At 42.1% G+C, this 25,842-nt stretch overlaps 1 protein-coding gene across 2 annotated transcripts in view; it reads right to left on the reverse strand.

Moving 5' to 3' along the window:
* The window catches only part of FAM222A (family with sequence similarity 222 member A), a 118,601-nt gene extending 93,216 nt beyond the window's left edge, over positions 1–25,385 (reverse strand). The window contains exons 1-2 of one of the 2 annotated variants that reach the window (XM_063913234.1): positions 24,271–25,385; positions 11,574–11,671 (exon numbers count right to left, since the gene is read on the reverse strand). The gene's annotated coding sequence lies outside the window, so the exon portion shown is untranslated. The remainder of the gene's footprint in view (positions 1–11,573; positions 11,672–24,270) is intronic. The other variant, XM_063913233.1, reaches the window with a different exon arrangement.
* Positions 25,386–25,842: the final 457 nt, after the last annotated feature.

Here is a 25,842-nt window from a genome sequence, read left to right on the forward strand (position 1 = left end):
TTTATCTCAATGCTCCCACTACAATTGAAATCAAATTAAACTTACCTGCACCCAGGGACTGGTGATTGGCATCTCCTTCTGTGTAACCCCAATCAGCTGATCTGTGCAGTAGGCTGAGATGCTGTGAAAGCCCCGGCAGCCATCGCAGCTGAGGTTACACAGATCAGCTTAACGGGTCAGACAGTAGGAGATACCGATCACTAGTCCCTGGGTGCAGGTAAGTTTTATTTGATTTATTTTCTATTTTAACTGTTTATTTTCACTGTGATCAGCCTGTGGTCTATTAGACACACATGGCTGATCACAAAAGCCGACTCTGCGCATTGCTTTCCCTGTCAGTATGAGGAAGAGCAAAACAGGAGTGGATTAAATTAGTGTTGGGCGGTGGGGGCGAGCATACATAACGTGAACTGGGGATGACATTATTATAACATGGCTCCCTCCAGTATTTTTTTACAGTTTTATTTTAGCCAATTTGAGCAAAACATATTTCTTATTACAGGTATGGAAAATGCGATCAGATTACAAAAAATAAATAAATGTGAATTTAAATGCTGAATTTAAGGGACATTTAACATTTTTCACCTTATTTTAGTAAAAATAATATTGCTATATATGCATGTAGAGCTTTTTAAGCTATGTCCACATGTGACTTAATTATTCAACCCATTTCCTGAATGACCAGATCTGGTCACATACGTGATCAGCCAAACTGGACAGCTCCACCTTTCAGGTGTTAAGGTCCAGGGTTACTCATCAACCAATAAGCACACACAGTATGTACTGTCCAATGTCAAAATTGTTTTGCAGCCACGCGCATTCATTTACCTGTATTAGTGAGAGAGGACTTAAGCAAAAAAGACAAACTATGCACATACGCACACTTACTTTGTTAGCAATCAAAAACTAGCATTAAACAAATGTAGGATTAAGGAACAAGAGAAGATACTGCATCAAGACTTTACACACTGAAGGTGTCTGAAATCATTTTTCCAGGAGACGGTGCAGCCATTTTTGTACTTGGCAAGTGCTCAAAATCATTTGTACAGGGGTCAGGGGTTTGCAGATATTGGCATTCAGGTCAAGAAATATATTGTTTGGAGAAGGATTATTTCTTTGCTAATCTTGAACTATGTACTGAAAGTTCCAAATCTTTATTTTAGTAGTTTATTTCTCTTTTCTTTTTTTTCCCAGGCACTACTTTCACGAGTCTGTCAACAGTGCAAGGGTTAATATTCATTAGGCTACTCTATTTAAATGGAATTGTATGCAGCTAGCCAAGTGGGATAAAACTGATTAACCACGGATTGGTATCACTTAGCAACCTGGCCTAAACTAAAACAGTGCATCCCCTTCCACTTAGAATGGAGGTCTGACACACTCAAAAGGCACTGTACTAAAGCATTAACACACGCCTGAGTGATTGTGCAGGTTTGGGGTAGATGTTATTTTTACGGCCCTACATGTTCAGATCTCAGGGGTAGTTTTTGCAATCTCCTTTTGGATTCTGCCAGAATCGATGTGTTCTGGTCAGTGGGGGTGGGGGCAATCTCTTCCACAGGGGTATCTCTGCAACTTTTAACTGTAAATAAACGGTGTACAGTACCTACTGGATATTTTGGACAAAGAGCTTAATGACAGATACACTAGACAATAGGTACTTACTACTTTAATGCTGGCCAAAATATGAATTGCTTGTGTGTGGCTGACTCCCATGGGACAACATTTTGCCCAAAGAGTCTCCCTTTTAAATGCTACTGTTGGCCATGAGAAACATATATAACTGAGGAGAAATGCTCTATTTAAATTTGACTGCATATGGTCTAGGTGGCTTGAGCCTTCTTATGCCTCTGCCACGGTTATTCACGCCTCCAATGCTTCTACTGGCCAGACATGCTCAGATGGTTCTTGATATCTGACCCATTTGTTATCCTTATTGTGATTGTGAATTACACTATGTACTGCTACCTCTGTTTGTTGCAGTTCATATATATACACAGTACCAGTCAAAAGTTTGCACACACCTTCTCATTCAATGGTTTTTATTTATTTTAATTATTTTCTACATTGTAGATTAATACTGAAGACATCAAAACTGTGAAAGAACACATATGGAATTAGGTTGTAAACAAAAAAAGTGTTAAACAAATCAAAATATGTTTTATATTTTAGATTCCTCAAAGTAGCCCCATTTGCTTTGATGACAGCTTTGCACACTCTTGGCATTCTCTCAATCAGCTTCATGAGGTAGTCAATATCGCTCTGAAGGGGGTAAAAATATCGCACATATTGCAGAGCCAGAAAATTAACTAAATGAATAGCTCTGGGGGGTGAATTAGCTCATGGACTGGAGGCGCCCACAGCTCAATATAAAATAAAAGTCAGTCAAACCACTAACCAGATAGGACACACGTGATAATCACTTAATATCTTGATGTAAAAGGTTCTACTAGGATACAAATAAAATTCCTTTTTATCTGAAAATTTGATAACTGATCAAGTACCCAATCTGTGTTTCATCTTAAAATCACCAGAGGGCGCCTTCTATTTATCTTCACCACATTTACAGACCGTAGCGGATCTTGCCACGGGTAAGCAGGACTGTTGCCCGTCGCCGCCTTCCGGAGGGCGCAGGGCGCCATCCGGAGGGCGCCGCACCAGGGCAAGATCCGCTGCTGCTGTGTGCCCCCCGCTGCCCCCCTGCTGCCGCTGGCCGCTGCCCCCCGCTGTCGCTGTGAAGGGAAACTAGACGCGTACGCGTCGTTTCCCTTCGTGGAGAGGTCCTTTACTGTGCGGTGCGCGATGACGTGATAGCGCACCGCACATCATTTCAGTCTGTACAGGGGGCATAAATGACCACGCCCCATGTACGAAGCCACGCCCCCTAATGCCGCCCGGGGCGCACAGAGCGCCAGAACCGGCCCTGTTTACAGACATGTCTTATAATAATCAGAGCAAAACCGGATCAATCAGATCATCATCGGGTATAGCCCTGATCTTGGAGTCTCAAATGTAAATTTTGGGGGGCATTCAAATAGCAGCGGCAATTTACCATGAGCTAATTCACCCCCCAGGGCTATTCATTTACTTAATTTTCTGGCTCTGCAATATGTGCAATATTTTTATCCCCTTCCAAACAATATTGACGGCCAATGCGCGTTCCCGGTGGTCGTTAACTTACCCCTCTCTCAGCCATACATGCAGCTCAATCTGACAATATCATCAGAAGCTACATGTTCAAGATGGCCGCGGCATGACATCACTGAGCGATATCGTTTGTGGTACTGCTCGGGAGGGAAGGGAACTCACTGTGCGATATTGCTCATGGAGTGTATCGCACAGTGTGTATGCATCTTAACACATACGTCTGGGAACTTATCCTGGATTGTATGTGTTAACACCTAAAAACAGGTTAATTTAATGGGCGAGAAAAAGGGGCTATAGCCCGAGACATTAGATCACAAGGCTACCTCCCTTTTCCACCCCCGTTAAATTAACGGGGCTAATTGAATTTGGCCCTATACAATCAAATGTGAAAGGACTGGAACTGAAATGTTTTTGTTATGGCAGACTTAGGTTGGGTACACATTAAACGATCTGGGGATCATGGCTGACGGCACAACCAACAGGACAAGATGTCGATCGACCATACACACTGAACAATATAGTGCACAATCATGTGCTATATCGTTCATGGCCGCGTTCAGCAGCATGATGTCGGCTGCCGGGTTGTCCTATCGGCTGTACAGCACAGCAGATGGGATGACTGAAATGCGTGCGCGGAAGTGGGTACACTCTACCCAATGTGCATGATATGTTGGTCTGACGACACATTGCCTAGTGTATAGCCAGAATATGGACTATGGACATGCCTAGTGTCTTAGAATATAAAGGTTTTTTGTCAATACAATAACAAATATTTTCAAATGACTTTCCAATGACTTTCTTGTTGCAGTATATATATAGTTTATGAGTTAAATCTTTTTCTAAGAGCTTACAATCAAATTATTTTGACCAGAGTTCAGAGAGATTAAAAGATTTGCCTTAAGGTCATGTAGCTACTGAGTAACTGAAATCCAGGCACTTCAAAGGCAGTTAAATCACACTGCCTTGAATTAAATTAAATATCTTTACCCTATTTACTAAAGGTTAAATGTATCAAAGGGTAAAACAAGGAAATCACATTAGATCAGAGACCATGCAGAAAGCAGACAGATATAGAGATAATTAATAATTTCAGGCATTACATGTAATAAAAAAATCCTTTAGTTGGCACACAAGTACAAATATAAAAAAGTAAAAGTTAACTAAATTTACACTGCTACGAATTGTTCTTTTAGTGAGAAGTGTTTTGCCCACATATGTACAAGACAAAACTGCAGTTTCAGATGTTAATGCAGCAATCCAAAAAAATTAATTAGTAAATAAATAAACGGGTATCACATCATTCCCAATTTGCTAGTGGTTATATTCCAATGTGCCCACTAGTTGTCCTAAGTTACTGTTCTGAATGATCCAGTTTTACCATCGAGGCGTGCCTGGTGCTCCTCCCATGTACAGTACTTGCCTATTCATACAGAACTCCCGGGGGACTTTAGCTATTTTGGGGAGTGCCAAAGATCCACAGAAGTTTAGGCCACCTTTCTGCATCCTGCTTAGTAAAATTGGCATGAATGGGGGGGTCTGATGACACCATTCCCAGAAAATCTTGTTAACATGGCTCTACCCCGTCTTCACTGACCTGCAACTTGTGTAGTAATTGGATTAATGATGTAAATTGGTGTTGCCTAATGATGAGAAGAACCTGGCATATTGCCTTTGTAGACACTTGTAGCACTTTATTACTTAAAGGCCATTGTGTGTCTGTCCAGTTTAAGTGCAGAGACAGATATAGGGGCTAATTCAGGTTGGATCGCAGTGTGCGATTCAACCACAAAAATGACAAAAAAAGATGTGGGCGTATGCGCAGCGCCTGTCCTGTGCATGCATCCGCATTTTCTTCAGGGGGGGCGCAGAAAATGCGATCACCCCTGCCTGTCAATCAGACAGAGGCAGTCGCAGGGCGGGGGGCGGAAACACTCCGTTTCCTAGGCGGAGATGAAGCGTTGCGGAGGCTGGCAAACGGGGGGCGGTGAGGTGCGAATGGGGGCGTGATCGTGGCAGCTGCGTGACATCACACGCAGCTGCCGTGACTGGAAACATGGCGGCGGGCCTCCTGTGGGCGCAGCTAAGCTGCGCCGGCAAGAGCATCCTTAATTTCTGCTAACATGCAGAAATTACAATACGATCGCAATTTCTGCTTGTTGAAGGTGCGGAGGCAGCGGTCAGCATGCTAGTCGGCCTTGCAAATTCTGCTAATTATCCTAAATATAGGACAATTCTGCCCATAGTCCTAAATATAGGACAAACACGGCTCATTTTTCACCCTCCCAGAGAAAATAAATAAGTCATAAATGGACCCAGTTTTATTATACCTTATGCTAGGCATACACGTTACAATTATCTGGCCGATAATGTCCAACATGTCCGTGCAATACAATATTTTCTAAGTGTCTAGTTGGCTGCATTGGGCAGTATATGCAATACAGCGACCTGCCGCCCGTCCGACAGACGTTTCCCCTGTTCCTTCACATGGGAAAGAATGGGGAAATGTCTTCTCCCCAGGGGTGGAGCGCAGGAATCGTGACCAATACACTGTTGGCCGGCCACAATATTTGTAGGGTTATAGGCTGCCAGATAAAATGCCTGTCAGACTGAATGACATTTTATCTGCATGTGTATGCCCGGAATAAGTGAATAAGTTGTATAAGCAGATTTATGGGTTCGGAAGCACTATGCACAAAAGTGATGGCTGCACCCCTCCGTCCAATTTCAATGTTTGCTTTAGACTGCGGGACGAGACGGGGGGGGGGGGGGGGGGGGGTGTTACATTTAGGCACCCCCAGGGTGGGTTAGGATTATGCTGGGAGGAGGGAGGGGGGGGGGGTAGGTTTAGGCTGCAATAGGGGATTGTTAGGGGGTAAGGGGTAGAATGCTTCTAAACGGCGGGATGCCACAGTCAGTATTCTAGCCGCCGGCATCCCAGCTGCCGACATTTCCGACCCAACCCATTTTATCTAATATGTTTAACTTCAATATCATCTTGCCATTTACAGCAGTGAAGTGAAGTCACATATAATCCTGACTACTTGAAAATGGTTTACATAACATTTGACAAGGACATGTCTAATGTTTATCCATGTTTTAATGACCTCCATTTCACTGATAACTAAAGCAGCAAATGCATTAAATGGAATTTAGTATTGTAAGTAGCTGTAAGTCCTATATGTACCAGTAGATTTACTTGCACCTGATGACAGAATGAAGGAATAGTGTAACTGTAAAACAGGCGGTGACATTCCTGTCAGGTTACACACGCTACCAGACCTAACACTTCAATTTATTGTTCTGGAACAGAAATCTCAGTTTTTACGAATAACAGAAAGGGGTCACTGAGGATGTGCTTGAAAAAGGCCATCAGCAAAATCTTTAAAAAAGTTATTGTGGTAAAGCCATCGGCTGACAGCCAGTCAGGAGGGGTACAAATCATTTGCTGAACTGTGTACAGGATGGGAGTGAGACATCTTATATTCTGGTCCGGATCCAGGTGAAAGGTTGCCACCATGACATCAGGAGAGGAACTTGAAAAATCTTAATTAAACGTAACAAAGCAAAGGTGTCACTAGACACGAGGTCTGCATCTCCCTATTGTCAGCTTGCTGAGAATAATGGGAAGTGTCATTTATCTGAGGAACCACATGCTACTACAGTATTTCTATAGGGACAGTGGATTGTATGGTTAGTTGCAGCCTTAGCAGGGAGAACAAATGAAGAGGAGATGCAATTAGGAAATATACACACCTATCGTGTGCTTTCTCTGAATGTGCATCCAATAGAGGGATCCTAGCATAGCACAAAAGGTTCTCAAGTTCTCGTCAGCCACCATTTAGTAAAAACACTAAAATACAGTATTTCATGTAAGGCTGTGAGTGTAAATATGTTAAGGGTCCTACAGACTGGGCGACCCGGCGGTGGGAGGAGGTGACGGGGGAGTGAAGCTTCTTCACTCCCCCCATCACCCGACGCCATAGCAATGCATGCTAATATGGGCAATCTCGTCCATACTGGCCTGCATGCATAAGCAACGGGGCACCAACGATGAACGAGCATGGGGCCGTGCATCATTCATCGTTGGTGCCTGCACAATGCACGATATGAACGAGTTCTCGTTCATTAATGAACGAGAACGTTCATATCGTGCAGTATTATCTGCCAGTGTGTAGGGCCCTTTACTGTATATGTAACTGACTTCCTGTCAGTAATCCTATTGAAGAACACTGCAGACAACCACTAAGTCAAATGATAAAAAGGAACAATGGCTTGCACTGATATACATACCAAACGTAACATCTATATATATATATATTATATATTTGCAATGTTATTTGTGGCTCTTGTATAAAGTAACACAACTGTTATATACTAAAATGTGTCCACAAACAAAAATAATGCATATTTTGCTTTTAGTTAAGTAATAATTATACATAAACAATTTTATTGGACAATTTGCACACAGAAAGATTAATAAATATTGTATTTGAGATTTTTAGCTGGGTACACTTTAAGCAATATATTGCACAATATATAATTCCGTTGCGAATCGGAATGATGTATCGTTCATATCAGTCAGTGTGTACACTCAATTGCGCTTTCATGTGCGTCATCAGCGGTGTTATCCCATCTGATGTGCTGCATGTCGATGGGCTGACCCCGCTGGAGACAGCATGCATGTGATTTTTGGACATACAGTGTGTATGGCCGTGCGATATATTGGTTCATCGGCCGTGCCCTTGGCTGTAATACACAGTCCTGATGTGTACCTTGCCTTACTTACAGGGGCTCAGTTTGCTCACATGGACATTGATACAAGTGAATTAATGAAACAAGTGCTCAAAGATACTAAAGCGGAGTACGCACTTGTTCAATCTGCATCCAATACGACTCCTGACCAACCTGCTGGTCCAACATTGTAAGAGTGTGTATGTTCACATGACCTCTGGTTTCATCCAGTCCTGGTTGTCTGGACATGTCAAAAGCTATTTAAATCTGCTTAAAAATCAGGTGTCTCGACCGCTGATTACCCTAAAATATATAGTAGAAGTGTGTACGCTCCTGCAAATGGGTTGACAACTCATTCATCCATGTATATGTGCCCGCTGCCCATAGACACAACCTTGGAGCTACACCTGCCCACTGACTTCCGCTTCCACAGCTGGATCACAGGTGAGAGGATGGGCACCAGATGGGGAGCCAGTTGAACTCTGTTCTTGCACCAGCAGAGCAGCTGACGGCAGAATGAACTGGGAGTCAGGAGAGCTGCACGCTGCTGTTGCAGGGACTCTGCTCTGCTGGCTCATGACATGGTTCTAACATCTACCCGTAGCACTACTGCAGCTAGCAGCATGGACACCCTACCTGTCCCTGCAGTGTAAGGACCCATCTACTGCACTTGCAGTTTCTGCTGTACATACATACTGCAATATATATACACTGAGAGACACTGTATGTGTGGTGCTATATGTGAATGCACATGCCAGTGCAGTAGTGTACATATGTACTGTACATGGCAGTGATACCTACACTGTCACGTCTGTCACATGTGCTCAGTGAGAACCTGCTTTCATCTGTGAAGAGCACAGGGCGCCAGTGGCGAATTTGCCAATCTTGGTGTTCTCTGGCAAATGCCAAACGTCCTGCACGGTGTTGGGCTGTAAGCACAACCCCCACCTGTGGACGTCAGGCCCTCATACCACCCTCATGGAGTCTGTTTCTGATCGTTTGAGTAGACACATGCACATTTGTGGCTTGCTGGAGGTCATTTTGCAGGGCTCTGACAGTGCTCCTCCTGTTCCTCCTTGCACAAAGGCAGAGGTAGCGGTCCTGCTGCTGGGTTGTTGCCCTCCTACGGCCTCCTCCACGTCTCCTGATGTACTGGCCTGTCTCCTGGTAGCGCCTCCATGCTCTGGACACTACGCTGACAGACACAGCAAACCTTCTTGCCACAGCTCGCATTGATGTGCCATCCTGGATGAGCTGCACTACCTGAGCCACTTGTGTGGGTTGTAGACTCCGTCTCATGCTACCACTAGAGTGAAAGCACCGCCAGCTTTCAAAAGTGACCAAAACATCAGCCAGAAAGCATAGGAGCTGAGAAGTGGTCTGTGGTCACCACCTGCAGAACAACTCCTTTATTGGGGGTGTCTTGCTAATTGCCTATAATTTCCACCTGTTGTCTATTCCATTTGCACAACAGCATGTGAAATTGATTGTCAATCAGTGTTGCTTCCTAAGTGGGCATTTTGATTTCACAGAAGTGTGATTGACTTGGAGTTACATTGTGTTGTTTAAGTGCTCCCTTTATTTTTTTGAGCAGTGTATATGTTACATACCAATGCTAGGCTGCTAGCATGTGCCCTGCCCTCAGGAGTTTCATTCACACTGTCACAATATTAATTGCCCATGAATGAACTCACAGTGACCAGTAACCCCAGCAGGGTGTATGTGACAGAACCAGCCAGCACACCATGATGCTGCATGTAGTATGGGAAGCCCAAGTTATAAAGTTCTTTATAAAAGAATAGCTTGGTTTTCCATGCTGTTCCTACACGAACCATCTCGTATTTGACAGTAACTTGGCACAGAGACCGCTGAAGAGCATAGGAAGTACAGTAGATAAAGCCTGCTTCTTTATGCCAATGCTGCAACATCATATAACTAACATCGGGCGTGATTATGTAAATTTGTGTGTGAGTGGCAGTCAAAGATTGGAAGAATGTGTACGGTGACACAATCCTTTCATCAGATGCAGAATTGGAGAGCTGCAGCAAAATTGGTTAGGTACAGTATTGATTGTTTTTTAAAACAAAACAAAAAAAAACTTTTTTATTATGCTGTGATTACAAGCGCGGTGCTGTGACTCCTAAAAAAAAAAAAAAATCTTTTTGCGATTTTGTATTACTAATCAGATTTATTTAATTATAATAAGTAATAAATAGGACTAATGCTTAACAATAACTTGTTCTTATTTTCACTTCCATCTATCTCTGAGTGTACTTTGTATGTATTAATATGTTTGGTCTATCTTCATACTGTATATCAGATGTAATAGGAATAGTAAGCTGTAAAAAAAATGGTTTTATTGAAAGATGTAAAATAAATCAAATCCTAATAACATTATTAGTTAGAAAGCATTAAAACATGGTTGATCAAGGTTTCTAATACATGATTAAATCTTTTTTTAATTAAAACATTAAAGAAAAAAACAAACCCAAAAACGGTTTAACTCCCTTCCAAAAAAAAAGCTTTTTTTTCAATGTAAAAAAAAAAAAAACCCCACATAAAAAGCAAAGCAAAAGAGATCAAATAACTGCATCAACCATGCGGCACTGCAGGTAATTCAGATTTAACATGAACAGAGAGAAACAGATGTGTCCAAACTCAAATCTAAATTGCAGTGTAAAAATGAAGCTGCCAAGTATTTGTGGGCTATATGCAAAAGTAGCCAGTATGTACCCTGCATTGAAAAAAATGTGTATACTTGCACTGCAACATGGTTTGTTCCAGAAATAAAAGGGGCATATGTACTAAGGGGTATATTCAATTGAAGTCAGATCCATTCCGACATTCATTTGTCGGAATGGATCCGACCTGGGCTATTCAATGGACATCTCAATACGACTTTTAAAAAAGTCGAATTGAGATGCGGGAGGAGAGACGGGGGAGACCCGCAGGCAGACGGGGGAGAGCAGCGCGGCTCTCCCCCCCCTCAGTCCCTCCTCTCTCACAGCAGCCGCTCTCGGTGAGCCGCTGCTCCCCATCTCCCCCTCTCTCACAGCCGCCGCTCACGGCAGCGTCCACCTGGCTCCAGCAAGTGAGGTCTCGCTTGATGGAGCCGGGTGGACGCTGCTGTGAGCGGCAGCTGTGACATCCTCCAGCGCTGCTCACCCCGTCCCCGCCTCAGCTCTCCCCATCTCCAGCGCTGCTCTCCCCATCTCACTCTACTTTTTTTAAAGTCGAACTGAGATGGTCGTAAAGGGGGCCAAAACAGTTTTTGACACAAGCACGTGGATCGGTAGTTATTCCGTGATCATTGACTTGTCGAAAAATTTGGGGTTATATTGAATAGGCCAAATCACGATTCGACCTTAAAAAGTCAAAAACTGACATCTTTTCGACAGACGGCAGCTTTCGACTTCAATTGAATATACCCCTAAGTCTTGGAGAGAGATAAGGTACCAGCCATGTTACAGGCTGTGTTTGAAAAATGACAGTAGCTGATTGGCTAGTACTTTATCTCCAAGGCTTAGTCATATGCCCCAAAGTTACTAGCTTATTTTTATGCTTTGCTCCCAACTCAGATTCAGCCCCTAAATATGGACAATGAGATTTATTACAACTGCCAAAAAACTGATGTTTCATTGAACATTTTAGATTATCCATGTGCCACAAATGTATCTATAATAATATGAACTTACCAAGTATGATCATAATTAAAGATCACAGTGCTCCATGGACAGCCGCTGAATGAGACTGCAATATGGCTTGTGTGCAATCAACTCTGAGAATCACTGCTCTAGAAGACACAAAACGCTTCCCCATTTAATTTCAACTGTGTAATAGGTCACCTAAGCCTAAAATGTCTGAGCTACCTGTCTGTGACAGTTCTTTCCACATCATCACACTTATGATCAAGTCTAGAGGTCAGCTATGCTAATGTAAAAACAACACGGAATTAAAAATGCTTGGCGCAAACATTAACTATATAAACCAATAGTGAAGTGATATATAGCAGTGTAATTACAAGCAGCTTCTGTACAAAATGACACATTCAATGTAATTATTTTATGCGCTAATTAAAATACAGTGAGGGGAGGGGAGTTACTATTATTTATAATCTGATCACCCAATGAGGCTCAAAGAAGAGATGAGCAAAATTATCAGAACTGTTCTGCAAAACAGTGACCTCAGTACACATTTAGCAGGGCAATCTTTCTCTGGCTGTGTTAGCCTGAGTGATCAGTATTGAACCCCACTGTCATTTTTCTATAAACCAGAATTTCCGACCAAACCACAGAGCACAACAGACAATGCGGGCTATCCAGAGATGGATGCAGCCGCTGCGTTCGCGTGCAGCAGCCGCGTCCAGAGGGTTTGCGCACGTGCACTTGCCATAGTGCGCGTGTGTGACCCTCCACCATACGATCACATCCCGGAAGGATGCGATTGCATAGTGATTGATAACAGCGACTGTCAGGGGCATTAATGCGGCTTTTGCTGGGCGTGGTCCTGACAATGCAGGCATGTCGGACTGTTTTTGGGGCGGCTGCGTGACGTCACACGCATTTGCTGCAAGACAGAGCAGCCTGGGTCATCCTCTAATAATCGATGCAATCGCACTTAAAGTGCAAATGCATCATGGGAAAGGTGCAACACATATGCTGGGCGGCCCCCAATATATAAGTAGATGGACGTAGATCTTGCTGCGAAACCAAGATCTGCGTCTATCTCTAAAAAAATCCCCCAATATTCCCACTATAAATCTTGTGGAATGTAGACTGTGGGTTAACATGGTCACAGCACACACAAAAAGAATAAAAAAAATAAAACTTGTTAAATGCAGCCTCCGGGCTGCATTCGGGACTAACTGAATACTCGTAGCGCAGCTGTTTCAATTAGTAAGTGATTAATACCCCTTTCACATCGCACAAATAACCCGGTATCAACACGGCATATTGCCGTGTCGAAAAGGGTCAGTGTGCGATGTGAAAGCTCCTTTGCTGAAATAGCGGGTCGCCTGACCCGGTAATTCAACCCGGTAAAAAAGAAGGGTTATTACCGGGTTGAATACCGGGTCAGGTGCAGTGTGAATGGGAGCCGTTCCGATGCGACACGGCTCCCATTCACAGCATAGGGAGAGGCGGCGCAGGAGATGAGCTCATCTCCCGGCGCCGCCTCCACCCTCACCCCTGCTGCGCCCCTCACTGCTATGGCAACCGACCCGGTATATTGCCGGGTCGGAAAGCCAGCAAAGGATCGCAAATGCCGGATCCCACCCGGTAAGGACACGTTTCTCTTACCGGGTGGGATCCGGCATTTGCAATCTGAAAGCAGCATAAGTAACGCAGCTAATTGAATTACCCCTTAGTGTTTCTTTAACCAAAATGAAACATTATGTATCAATATGCAATGTATAAAAGATTCATGGTTTATAAATAAATTAAAATGCTATATTTTATAATGGATCTAACAGTTTTACAATCATTTTATTCTTGTACTGCAAAAACTTTTTATTATTCTAAGAGATCGTAAAACTAAACATCCTCAACAAAGATTTTAAAACTCCATTTGCTTTTCAAATGGTTAATAGGCCACATGCCATTAAAGCCCTTTCATTTCCTCTCTGCCTTGTTATCTGTTTTGAGGTTGAAAGGCAGAACAGAGTTTTATTGTGTCTACCTTCACAAGCAAAACAAGGACGGGCAAAAGGAATGACCCATCTGCGGGCCAGCTCGTCAAGATGCTTAGTAATCTGCCTGTTCCCATTAAATCTCCAGCTAAGCAAACACAAACTAAACCTGTCATGGTACCGGATACCTATTAAAATTGATATAGATTTCTGTTCTAGGACTGCAGATGTCTGCAGCTCATACCAAAAAAAAATAAAGGCAAAGATAGTGTTGATGTGTGCTCATTTTACACTCCAGCAGAAAAAAAAGGCCTTTAACAAGCCATCCATAGCTCTATTGTAGAGTGTTGAGTCCTACAACACCAAGAGACACAACACTACCTGGCGCTCAGCTTTACATAAATGTGGCAGACTCCCCAACCTACTTATCATACCTGTGACAATGACCAGGGTAGGACTGGGGAAACAGGGGAAACCCTGATGGGCCACACTGCCTGTGGGAGCTCCTCCTCCTCTAGCGATCATGTTCCAGACTCTACCCTAGGGCGATTGAATTATAAATTATACTGCACAGGACTATGGTGTATTTTCTACAATGCATTGCTGTAATTAGTTTGGAAGTTTGGAACACTTTCACGCATGCACTGCAGTATTGACTATATATATATATATATATATATATATATATATTTATTTATATATATTTATTTTTATTTATTTATTTATTGAGTATCCCTTATCCAAAATGCAAAATCCCACATTTTTGGGTCCCCTACTGAGATATTGTCATATATATTATACAGGTTGAATATCCCATATCCAAATATTCCGAAATACGGAATATTCCAAAATACGGACTTTTTTGAGTGAGAGTGACATAGTGAAATCTTTGTTTTCTGTGGCTCAATGTACTCAAACTTTGTTTAAAACACAAAGTTATTAAAAATATTGTATTAAATGACCTTCAGGCTGTGTGTATAAGGTGTATATGAAACATTAATGAATTGTGTGAATGTACACACACTTTGTTTAATGCACAAAGTTATTAAAAATATTGGACAAAATTACCTTCAGGCTGTGTTTATAAGGTGTATATGAGACACAAATGCATTCTGTGCTTAGACTTGGGTCCCATCGTCATGATATCTCATTATGGTATGCAATTATTCCAAAATACGGAAAAATCCGATATCCAAAATACCTCTGGTCCCAAACATTTTGGATAAGGGATACTCAACCTGTATATTATGTATATAAATAGATATATTATATAGATATATAATATAATCTATGTATGTATGTATGTATGTATGTATGTATGTATGTGTCATTATCTCAGTAGGGGAACCAAAAATGTGTGATTTAGAATTTTGGATAGGGGATACTCAACCTGTATATAATATATATATATATATATATATATATATACACACATACATACATACATACATACACACATATATACACACACACACACACACACACACACACACACACACACACACACACACACACATATATATATATATATATTTAACGAGCCCAGACCATGCACTCTCTAGTGGTTAGCCAAACCTCTGCGGTGGTTCGCTACACCCACATTGGATCCTGGCCATACCCTTAAGCATGGGCCCCTACCACTGAATTCCCAAGGTGGGCCCTTCATGACCCAGTCCGACACGGACCATGACTGCTTAAAAAAAAAGGATTGTCCATAGGGAAGGATCAAATTAATATAAGACCTCTATTTTGTTTAAACCTTGTGTGAAAGACTCAAGAAACGGAAGCGAACGGAGGTTCCAGTTTAACAAAAATGTTGAAGGACAGTCATGGTTGAGAGAAGCTGATAGTTTTGACATTTCTCAGTGACGGATTCATCATTTATGCCTGCACCTTCCACTGTCTCTTCTAATCTCTGACATACCTATCAACCATTATCTGCACGGAAATGGCAGTCGTCAATGGCAAGTTTAATATTGGTTGCTAATCATGCTTATCATACTTTATGGATCAATTGTTCCCTGACCATAATAGATTGTAAGCTCATCTGGGCAGAGCCATCCTTATTTTTAGTTTCATATTATTTGTGTCATGATTCCCTCAATGTACCACTCTACATAATATGTTGGAGCTTCATAAATAAATAATAATGCTTATTCTCATTAGTCAGTGAAGAGTGTGCTATTACTGAATAGAGATAAAGAAAAATTAATGTAGAAGTAGATAAATACAGACAAATATAGACATGTAGTGCTATACAAGGGCGATAAACAAACAAAAACAATGTTTTATTTGTTTTAGTGATTATGGGCCTACTTCAGACCTGATAGCAACAGCATTTTTCTCTCTAATGGGCAAAACAATGTGCACTGCAGGTGGGGCAGATATAACTTGTGCAATAAGAGTTAGATTAGGGTGGGGTGTGTTCAAATTAAAATCTAAATTGCAGTGTAAAAATAATGCAGCCAGTATTTACTCTGCAAAGAAACAATATAACGAACCCACATCTAACTCTCTCTGCACATGTTACATCTGCCCCACCTGCAGTGCACATGGGGGGTAATTCCAAGTTGATCACAGCAGGAAATTTTTTAGCAGTTGGGCAAAACCATGTGCACTGCAGGGGGGGCAGATATAACATTTGCAGAGAGAGTTAGATTTGGGTGGGTTATTTTGTTTCTGTGCAGGGTAAATACTGGCTGCTTTATTTTAACACTGCAATTTAGATTGCAGATTGAACTCACCACACCCAAATCTAACGCTCTCTACAAATGTTATATCTGCCCCCCTGCAGTGCACATGGTTTTGCCCAACTGCTAAAAAATTTCCTGCTGCGATCAACTTGGAATTACCCCCATGGTTTTGCCCATTGGATAAATATTTTGCTGCTGCGATCAGGTCTGAATTAGGCCCTTTGTTTTTTTTAGATTCCCAACCAGCCAAATTAGCCCCAAATGCTTATAGTGGATTTCTACTGGTTCACTGCAGTCATTATTCCATAAGTGGCACTGATGAGAGCAAATAAATTTTAAGCAGCTATATGCCTATTTATATATGGATTTATATACATGGAGCTCACAAAGTGCCTCCGCAGTGACAGTGTGCTAAGCAAGTCTCCCCGCAGAGAATGTGTGCTAAGTAATATTTATTTATTAACAGTTTATTATATAGCGCAGCATATTCCGTTGTGTTGGAACAGTAATAGAACAAAACTGGGTAACAACAGACAGGCATAAAGGGAAGGAATGCCCTGCTCGCAAGCTTACATTCTATAGGATACAACAAAATAATTGATTTTAAACACTTTATTTACATGAAATAACGAGAATTTGTTACGTATTTATCTACATTAAGGGGAATATTCAATTGGGGGCGAAATATAGGAAAACCCTGCGGCACAATGTTTTCCTATTCAATTGGAGAGAAAACGAGCTGCTACCATGTTTCAGTAGGATGTCAAAGTGTTGAAAGGAGGGTGAAATCTATGATTTTCTATTTTTGTAAATAGACCAGATATATATGCATATACTTGTGAAGAATGTGCTTACATTAAAAGTGCTTATAGAAGTGTTTTCTGCATAATACTGCACTGACAAACACTTGTATGTCCTTGGATCATGGCCATTAATTACCAGAGAACCTGCAGTTTGCATAAAAGGCCGGCATACTTTAATACAAACAACATGGGAAAAGAAGATTTCTCTCTCTAGCATCCAAAAATAGAACCATATCAAAGTTTCCTTACTTATATAAGTGTAACACATCATATTTATTCCCTTCATCGACACAGGGGCCCAGTGGAACTGGATTTATATGTGGCACCTGAATATGATATCCAAGATGCTACACTGATATACTGGACTTCTTGATCTAGCACATCTGCTCCTTTGAACTATACTTCCATCCTATCTATTCATATTGCCAATGTAATTTTGAAACCTAGTGGGAGGGAAAAATTATAATCACTATACCTTATTGGGGCATAAGTCTTTAGGGTCCCCAAAAAGAGAAGCTCCTATTTGCTCCCAAACCCACAAAGCCCCTGAAGCTTGGATGAACCCATTACAACCAGATATGTAAAAATTATTTTATTTGGCCCTGAGAATCTAAACACTTTCTACTACTAAAAGGATTGTACAGAATTATTTATATTGGAGAGTTTTAAGTCTCCTTTCTAAACACCTTGCTTTGACCCTAAGGAGTGTCCTGTTAAAATACTCTCTGAGCACTACACTGGAGATGCCATTGATCCACATCTTGCCCTGATGACAGCTAATAAGCTTGAAACGGCTGTATGCAAGTTGGATTGATGGCTCTGCCTTTCGGACTGTAAGCATGCTAGAAAGCCAGCGGCTCTGGCTGCATGATTGGCCAAGGAAGAATGAAGTATTTTGTGTTTCTACCCAGAATTCCTAGAGAGAAGCTTAATTCTGTATTGTTTGGTTCTGCTGGCTTATGCTAGTTGTTATAGCATAGTGAAGTGAATGCAAATACCCACTGTTACCAAGCATCAAACTTCAGGTCTCTTCTATTTAATCTGTGCAACTCAAAATATATACACACACACACACACACACACACACACACACACGTATGCAATATTGCAGCTGTAAGTTTACACCTACATTTGGGCAGCACAATTGAGTCCTACTTTAAGTCAGGCCCCCAATCTGTAAGTCTGGTCCACAAAGAAAACACCTGCTGTGCTAATGAGTCCCATGTGCATTCATCATGGCTTCTTATATGAACACCACTGGAGGCAACTGGTAAAGCCCCTCTGGTGATATTTTTATAGTAATTATATATATTCCCTCTTCGTCCTCCTGTAGTCACTGCTGCACTCTGACATCGGGAGGAGACACACAACGCAAAGTATGACAAGTTCATTGTGCTCCTCTCAAAGTAGGCCTACTGGGGAGTTTGCTGACAAGGAACACATGGGGAAAGAGCGAGGTTATATCAGGACCCTGAAGCTGCTTCTACTCTGTTCCCCTGCATCTCCCACTGTTATGACAGGTTCCTCTGAGGTCACTGTTTGTAAAAAGGTTTGTGCCTTCCTTTTATATAGATAGGCTGCATTGATGAAAAGTTATTTATAGTTCAAGGGAAATCGCCTCCGACTTCAGCCTCTGGACATATCGTTGTAGTGGATGGGGCCCTTTAGTCTGCACCTTGCAGCTCACAGCTTCATACTGAAAATGTGTGTTTACAACACCTTAGAGCAGGCAAAGGAACCCAGAAAGTTTTCTAGTTGATAAACAGTGAGCACCTGTGCAGCTTAAAGTGCGTTTACTATATCATTTTTAGCAGCACTATGCAGAAACTATTTCCACATGTTTAAGGGCAGAATGAAGTGTCACTGATACGTAACAATACAGAAATCAGAGGAGATACCAGAGCTATTTCCTGCATTCTGTCTACCAGCCCCTCGCAGCAGCCATCCCAATAGTTTCCTATGGGGAGTGTATTTAACAAGATAGGAAAATGTGATCACTTTACTTCCTCCTGATTGCCTATCGAAGCCAGTGTCCTGGTGATTTATATTAATACATGCAAGAGAATTAAGGACCCATATTGTAGCAATAAGGAGTCTTAATATTCAGGAACCCACTGTGTTTTATACTAAATATTCCTGAAGTAAAAATGACTAAGGTTTCTTTGCTCTGTTTCTCAGTAAATATCTACAGACGCCCTGTGAGCAAAGTATAAAGTCAAGCGTGAGTAAAGATATCCTATATAGATTTACTGGGTTTCAAGCACGTTTCCAGCCACAAATTAATTATTTTAGGCAAAAGACCAACTCGTGTTACCTAGTAAAATGGTTGTGTAGTATTCCCCCCCACCACAAGTGCTGCTCCTTTCTTTGTACCACCAGCAAGGGGTTAGAGGTGGCACAAACTGCACTAGATTAGCTTTTATTACAGGTGCTGGCTGCACCGAAACATATGCTCATTCAACTAAGAACTAGCACAGAGCAGTTATTCATTCCTTCCCAGTGGTGCAAGTATGCTGGTACGGGTGGGTACGGCGTACCCTTAAGAATTTCGCCGTGGGTACACCGTACCCACACCGGCGGGCCGCCGCTTGCTACCGCTGATGTGAGGGGAGGAGAGCGCAGCCTGCGCCTCTCCTGCCCTCAGTGTCTTCGTTCAAATCAGCGCCGCCCGTGAGCCAATCAGAGCTCGCGGAGCTTTGATTGGCTCACGGATCGGCGCTGAATATTGAACTCACCCGCCGGAGACTGAGGGGAAGGAGAGGCGCAGGCTGCGCTCTCCTCCCCTCACACACGGGAGACAACACAACAGCAGCAGCAGTGAACTGGGGAAGGGGGGGGGCAGCACTGTGGGGGGCAATGTATATCTGGCACTGTGGGGGGCAATGTATACCTGGCACTGTGGGGGGCATTCGTGTATCTGGCACTGTGGGGGGCATTCGTGTATCTGGCACTGTGGGGGGCATTCGTGTATCTGGCACTGTGGGGCAACATGTATCTGCCCCTCCCCCATATGTGTATCACGCCCACATTTCCATTGGCCACGCCCCATATGGCATTTGGCCACACCCATTTTTGGCGGCGCGCACACAGTACCTGTAAGACATTTTTTCTACTTGCACCACTGTTCCTTCCCCAATATGAAGGTGCAGATTATGCTCCCAAACCTAGATTGGCCAGTCATGTGAAGCAAACCATTCTGGTAGTTAGGAGAGAGGGTAGTGATTAAGGGGCCTAATTTATCACAGCCTGTATTTTCATTTCAAAAAATAAAATAAAAAACAATGTATGTATAGTTGCTATGTACAAATAGCCAAATATAGGAGAGTCACAGAAATCTCATGCAACAGGTTTATTAATGTTGAAGACTACAGTCCCCATTATTATCAATGGGAACTACGGACTGACTATTTTAACCAAAATTCAAAAAGTGAAGACTGGTTTACGCCATACTCATATAGCGTAAACTGATTTATGACTGTATAGGCATTCTCACAGATTCCTCTGTACAGCTCTGGAAACGGACACAATGTGCATTGTCAGAGGAAGAGTGTCTGGAAAATATGAAAGACTCCTCCAATGTGGCCGAGATGTAACTTGACAGAAGCGGACAGCAGTTCTCGCAACCAATGTCCCTGCGCGTTGATTTTAGTAGAATTAGAGGATACTTTAGTTAGAAACAGAAAAGTCTGTCACAATACCAACTGATATGTGTACTTCAAAAATGGAACCCCCCCGCCCCAAAAAAAACAAAAACAAATGTAAAGAATAACAAATCATAGAGATTAATTTAATACAAAGAGGATGATTAATCTACAATTAACCTGGGACAGGGGTGCAGAGGCTCAGTGTCTACCCTCCCCCTAGTGCTCAAAATGATAAATCACTTCTGCCAACACTCCCTCTCTGACCTTAGCCTAGTGTTCACTCTAGGCTGTTTTAGCAGGGCGCCGCGCCCTGCCCGGTTTTTAACAGGCAAAACCCGCCCTGCCCCTTTTGCAGCGCCCTGCTAGAACAGCCGCCCGCTCCCTGCCCTCCCGGCGTGTATAGATGCCGTGCGCATGCGCGCGGCATCCATTCACGCATTGGGAGAGGGCTGGGGGAAGCCAAGCACCGACGGAGGTGCTGGGCACGCCCCCAACAGTGACGTCGCCGGCCACAGACGCTCTCTATAGTAGCGTCTGTGGGCCGCGCCGCCCCCTAAAATGACGGAGGCGTGGCCACGCCCCCTAATTTGCGTGGCCGCACCCCCATTTCGGCCACGCGCGCGCACATGTGCCCCCGGAGTCCGGCGCCCTGCCCCTTTTCACTCCTACAGTGAACACTATTAGCCTATGTACAGGCCAGTTACGCCCCTTCAGTCACAAGATCCGCTGCGCCAGTGGACTTGTATCCAGCTCTGCATAAGCCCCTATGGGTGCGCCACTGCAGAAGTTAGCCAGCTATGGAGGCAAGAGGGGGAAGAAATGACTACTGGGACATAAAAGCAATTTTCATTTGTGTGTTTTGTGATAAAAGTGCAGCTAACACACTAATCTATATAATAACTTCAGGTTTTCTTAGAACCTTTCATGACGGTTCTTGGCACCAAATATACAAGAAAATATGAAGCAAAGACATTTTTATATGCAGATGTCCCAAGAAACAAATCCTACATATGGTGTAGTTATGACTGCGTATAAAAACATCAGGATGTTTGAAGCTGTAAAACTGCATATTTATAGCTCGTGAAGAAAAAGGTGAAAGAATGGAACACTGACTGATTACTATCAATAGGAAAATAAAAACTAACTAAGGAAAACACAAAATCCACTGATCTTTTGTTTTCACAGAAGTCATAGACCCTAGACAAGGGTCACACACTCTGACCCGCTATGTCCTGTCCTTGAGTCTTCTAATACAGATAGGGAAAATATTGGCTAATCAATTGTGCTGCTCAACTTATGTCAGGTTACGGCCATAACTTAAACCAGACTTATCTAGTATTTGCAAAATACCAGACTTTTTTAAGTCAATCATTAAAAACTCAGAAGACTAGGATACAGTATAAGTGTAGCCCAGAAGCATCACTGGGTCTGGTGACACCTGGTGCGTAGTTCACAGCTCCTGTGCGCATCCCAAAAAGGGGCATGGTCTATCATAAAAGGGTGTGGTCTCGCTTCAGTGCATGGCCCAGCATTCCGGGAGATACTGGGTTGCCCCGGAGACTAGTGCCTGCACTGTCGGCTCCTCCTCTGTGGCAGGAGCAGAGTGCTGCAGGAGAATGCACCCGCCTCATTTACTGTGGGAGAGCCAGTGTCCCCCCCCCATAGTGACGCCACTGGTTTACAGTAGTAATCCTAAAATGCAAATCAGAATGATGAATTTTCATATAGGGTCCCCATCTGCAAGAAATACAGGCTATACAGTTTAAACCTATGAGATGGAACCATGGGGCAGATGTATGAACCTGGAGAAGGCATAAGGAAGTGATAAACCAGTGATATGTGCAAGGTGATAAAGGGAACAGCCAATCAGATCCTGTTAATTTAATTTACATAATGGAGCTGATTGGCTGATTTGTTTATCACCTTGCACATATCACTGGTTTATCACTTGCTTATGCTTTCTCCAGGTTAATACATCTGCCCCTATTATGTTCTCAACTTTCCACCCACATAAAGAATTGTGCATTGAAATGCTTGAAGCTACCTAATGGGGCCCATACATCAGCAATCACAAAAACGACGATTCACCAAGTTTACATATTTTTCCCAGATTTAACTATTTACCAATCCACCAATATGCACCCATACTATGCAGATATTTTACAGAGATTCACAGATCATTTTCAGCCAAAGATCAGATCTGCAAATGATGAAAGTGCCCATTTTAATAATGAAATACTAATAACTCGGCTGAAAACAGATAATCATTACGATGCGCTGTCAATTTAGATCCCCGATTAGTCAGTGAAATCCAACCTGTTGGACAACCTGATGTAGTGATTCCGATCACTTTTTGGTTGGGATTGGCGATCAGTGAACCCCATACATAATAATAAGTGGAATAGTCTACCATCAGAGGTGGTAGAGGCTAAGACTGTAGAGCAATTTAAACATGCTTGGGATAGGAATATGAATATCCTTACAAAGAATTAAGGTTCAAAAAGGGTTGAGATTGCCTAAAGGATTAAAAAAAAAAAAAAGAAGAAGGGCAGACTAGATGGGCCAAGTGGTTCTTATCTGCTGTCAAATTCTATGTTACATCGCCGATTTTTTTTTTGTATACAATCCTCTGCAAAACACAGAATTGTCCCAATTGATTGCGGATGTATGGCCCCCATTAGTTAAGCAGCTGGGTAGGCAGTAATAATCATCCACTACATATCCTTGCAAATATTTACATTTTCTTTATAATAAAAGTTTAACACACATGACAGCATTACATTCTTCCTGCAACAAATCCTCTGGGACAAAGGTCTAATGATGACCCATCCCCTCGCTTCTATAGCGTGCTGCTCATACTAAACATAGACCATTAAGGTTTTTAAAAAAACTACTCAGAAAAGAGGCATTTGGAGGTTTGTTCCTCTAGCACTATTTAAACTTTTGCTAGTAAACTTTGCAAGCACTATTAACCAAAGTGATTACAGTATATGACAGAAGAATACATGCAACTGCTTTTGCTACTTGTTATTTATTTCCTCTTTCTGATCTTATGCTTTTAAGTAGGAACTGCAACAGTGATAGCTTATGTCTAAAGTGTCAGGACATAGCGCATAACCCTGTCAGGACCTCCAGCTATCTACTTTTTCAGATTCCTCACCTACTATAACAAAACAAAAAAAAGCTGTCATTTAAGTTTTACGGACATGATTAACTAGGTTACTTCTACATAGAAAAGCTAGAATACACTTACTAATCCTCGCTCCTATAGGGACATTGTTAGTGTAATTTATAGAAAGTTAAAACCTCTAAATAAATTTAAAAAAAAAAAATGTTTTCTTCAATTATTTTTTTCATGCAAATTACACCGATTTCAACTGCTGTTAAGCCTTCAACTAAGCATTCAAAAGTTCACAAGTGGAAAAAAGATAAATTTACATTTCAATTAATTATACACAGATGGGTAAAGATTAAGATAAAGCAACTAGTTTAAACTAGCATTCATAAAAATGAGATAAATGGGAGGTAGAATGGATCCACCATCTGTTGTATTATGCCCTCAAAAACATACTTTTAAAATATTTAGCATTTTACACATCATTAAACCCAAGTCCCCAAATATTTACCATAAATCTTGAGTATTTTTCTGCTTTAGTGCCTTTGATCCAGAAAAAAAAAAAGTCTTTGTAAGACTCTAAAACACAATCCAAGCCATAAGGTCTTTAAAATTGCTCCTTTAAAACCCTTAATCTTCCAGCAAACGACAGTGAAAAAAGAACAAAAAGCCTTGAGATGTGAATCAACATAAAAAGAGTTTAGGCTGATACAAGTCTTTACAAAACATTAATAATCTTAAGTGTCATGTATTGTTTTTGCATTGAGCTGAAGTTGGTAGGATTAATCCAGGCATCAAATAAACCATAAATACAAATAAAAGGATCTAAAGCTTCAATAGAATATTTTCCAGGCTGATCAGAGAAACCCTTCAAATTAAGAGAACAAATCAGCTGTATATAAAAAATTAAAAAATACAGGACCACTCCAATTCTTGAAAGATCAGAGCCTCCGTGTCTTATTAATCTTTATTTTTTTCTTCTTAGCAGTGAAAATTCAATTTATTTTCAAGCCTCAGGGGCAGCGTTTTCATATCACGATGACAGCAGAAAATATATATTAGAGAGCAAAAAACAATACAAAAATGAATTCAAATATTAACATGCACGGAAGAATAATGTCTTTGTTACCATTCTTGTAAACTCCACACAAATCAATTGGCCAGCAGAAATGACAAAAAAGCAAAATATATAGATGTATATTCCCCAAAGGTAAGGAGCCGCAAGCCTTTCACGTATCCAGTGGTGTATTTTGCTGCAGATAATAAATATTACCGACAGAGAAAGAAGTGCAAAATGTGCTGTGACCCCAGTGAGCGAGCCTCAGTGCAGCATAAGGAGGATATGCACCATGCAACATCCACTTAATCCTCTCCTGTGGGTTAGATCCCGTTGGCTTGGCTCTCAGATGTCTGGTAGCAGCAGCTTCGTTCTCGGAGACATTGAGGCTTGTGGGAGCTTCATGTGCCAGATTCCCCGCCAGGCGCAGAGGGGGGACACAGGGGAGCAAGGAAGGGGAAAGGACCGATCGTGCAGAGACTGATGGATAAGCTGCTCCTGCGCCCCTGCACCAGCTCCCTCCACAGCAGCTTCCTCTCAGCTGCTCTGCACGTCGGGAACTGACAGGCGACTAGAGCGATGCTTCTGTCTCCTCACTGCTCGCCACGCCCTGCTCACGCCTATCCCCAGCCAGACAGCCAATAGCAAAGGAATATGCAGAGTGGCAGGACCATATAGAAGGCGAGGAATGTAAGCTTTGTGGGACAGGTAACGCCCATTTCCTCCTGATGCTGCTGAGCCTGAGGACGCGCACATACACACAGCTTATACTGTTACATTAGTCAAAGCTTATATTACTGTTAGTAATATGTTATTAGCGTGTGTGTGACACACATACACAGACTCTGTTACTAACAGTAGGTTACAAGCTGTGCTCTAAGCAGAATAGTCACATCCTGTAGCAATAGGTGCATTAGAAAGCACTTTTTGTTTTGTTCTGCAAAAGATAATCTATTTTCCCCATGGACTTTACAAGTAAAGTATAGTATGTTATTGCATGGCCAGCTACTCTGTTCCTAAGAGTTT

Source organism: Pseudophryne corroboree, chromosome 1 (assembly GCF_028390025.1).
Source record: "Pseudophryne corroboree isolate aPseCor3 chromosome 1, aPseCor3.hap2, whole genome shotgun sequence".
Classification (NCBI taxonomy): Eukaryota; Metazoa; Chordata; class Amphibia; order Anura; family Myobatrachidae; genus Pseudophryne; species Pseudophryne corroboree.